Below are 2518 nucleotides of genomic sequence, written 5' to 3'. Positions count from 1 at the left end.
ATGTACTACAAACTATAGAGAAAAATCACATCCCTGGTGTTGAAACACCAGTGGCACAAGGCACTTTGTCCAATTTGTGCTTCCAAGGGTAGTCTCCGAACTCTGACACGGTGGCACCATCACCAACTTACACTTGCTTGTCAGCGCAGCTGTGATGGCCCTTGCTGGGGGTCATACCTCCGAGTCGTGCCCCTCTTTCCAAAATTTGTCCAAGGTGCCTGAAAAAAACTTAATTAACCTCCAATGAAAATAATAATACACCATGTCAGCATGGATAGCTATATGACTGTATTAAAAATTACTCTAATGTGACACAATGGTTTGAGTTGCTAGATATTGTGGGTCATCTAGTTAAATTCAGGTCTTACTTCCTACTTGCTGCACGAACTTCCTCAGTGGTAAGCATCGCAGTCGTCAGCATACAGGTTCACCACCTGAACTTACGCGCACAAGACATGACCTGATGCCCGATGTAGCCACATGCATAGCAGAACCACGGCAAGCGCTCGTACTGAAGTTTAAGCCCCACCCTTGTTCTCTTTTCCTTGATCCTTGCTATCATCGCAACTGAAATTTCCAGTGCCCGCTATATAGAGGAAAAGCAACCCGTACACAAACAAAGTTTCCTAACTACTCTCCCATCACGTAGTTCAATTTGGAGGATTGTTCTCATGTCCTTGCATAGAGCATATACCATTACATCTGTTCTCCAATTCATCGAGACATCAAGAATGTGTACCCATATCCACAGCCAAAGTGCACAAAGTAGTTATTGCCTCCCAAAAACGTGAACGTTAGATCCTCTTTGTCCTTAGCCTCCAAGCATCTTCTAGCTCATCAAACAGAAAACATATTTGCAGCGAAAAGTGATTCAATATATGAGCAATTAGGACAAGATTAGTGCTTTGGGAATTGAGAGAGTTGTCCTCCATACTCATCCTTATGATAACATGCTTTGGGAATTAGGCAAGCTCGGGATTCTGTGGAGATGTTCGATAACATGCTTCTAGAAAGCGTCATGTTACACCACGCCCATCCTAGACACCACAGTATGATGTGAGGTTGACTCGTGCACCACATTTTCCACCTGGTCTGGCCGCCCTGCAACCCAAGATCGTTCCAAGCCAATATTTCGCTCGGTGTTCTGAAGATCTGCAGAAGAGGTTGTAAAAATCATCAGGTGTGTAACCTGCATACAGAAGAAAGATTGATACGTGCATGTAAAACTGAGAAACAACAAATCTGATTCAAACACAAAAGAAAAAGGGCAGGCTTAATTATGCTATCCTGCTGAGCCACGGCCGGCACTACCCCTCGTCGTTTCAGGTGGAACAGGAGAGCACGAGCAGAGGATACTGATTCAGGGGATGAGAGGGGTGGGGTGGGGATCACGAGAGCTTATCCATGTCTTGGGGCGGCCATCCATGCCGAGCGGCAGCAGCGAGGTGCCACCGTGGTGGTGACGGGTGATGCATCCAAGGCGCCGGTGGCGCCGGCGTTCTCGTGATCCATGATGGCCGCGTCTGCCCGGATGGTCGTGTCCGCCGAGGTCGGACGGACAGGGCCGCACGGGCCTTTGTACAGGGGGAGGGTAGAGGGTTGGCGGATGGGGAAGGGAAGTACCAGGGATGTGGTGCCGACTCGTTGGTCTCAGATCACCGCCGGTCGCCGGTATCCGAGGCGTCGCGACGTATCCGAGGCGCGGCGGTGGATCAGTTGTCAGATCGGAGCACGAGGAGTGGGAGGCAGCGGATCACCATTGAAGGCCGAGGAGTGGGACGGGTAGAGATGAAGGTCGGAGGGAGGGAAGAAAAAGGGGTGGGGGTGCGGCCGTGCGTGGAGGAAGATGTGTGGCAGCCATGGGTCATGGAGTTCGGTGGCGGCGGCGTCTTCCGGAGTTCGGCGGCAGGGACTGAAACCGCCCTGCCCTGGAGAGGCGGCGACGGCATCTCCCGGAGTTCGGTGGTTGCGGGATTCAAACCGCGCTGCCTTGAAGAGGCGGCGGCGGCTCCCCCTCGACGGCGGCAACGATAGATGGGATCGATGGGATCGAGAGGACGGCGGCGGCAACGGGAGGACTGCGGGCGGGGTGGTTTTCTTGGGGGTGCGTGTGTGGGGTGGGTGAGATGGGGTGGGCAGGTGACGAAAAAAACCAGCGAAAAAAAAACAGGACAAAAAAACCCGGATGAAAGTGGTGGGACGAAAATTAAACCCGGAACGTGACCTACCAACTGAGACATTAGGAGTAAAGATAAGGCAACCTTGGAAGGAAAGGACTAAAGAGTGGACTAATGCCCAATCAGGCAAGTGTTCTGAGATGAGCACACCAATGAGATGAATAGTACTGATAATTTCCGTCAAGTTTTCTGAGATGAGTAGTACTGATTATTTCGGGTAAGTTTAAGCAACTGGTCTATAGTAATTCAACTAATTGTGTACTAATTCTATAAAATATAATTCTCTATACAATATATTAATTTTATAATTCTGTAAAATATAATTCTATAAAGCATTAGGC

Source organism: Triticum dicoccoides, chromosome 6A (assembly GCF_002162155.2).
Source record: "Triticum dicoccoides isolate Atlit2015 ecotype Zavitan chromosome 6A, WEW_v2.0, whole genome shotgun sequence".
Taxonomy (NCBI): Eukaryota; Viridiplantae; Streptophyta; class Magnoliopsida; order Poales; family Poaceae; genus Triticum; species Triticum dicoccoides.
This window is presented reverse-complemented; position numbering follows the sequence as displayed.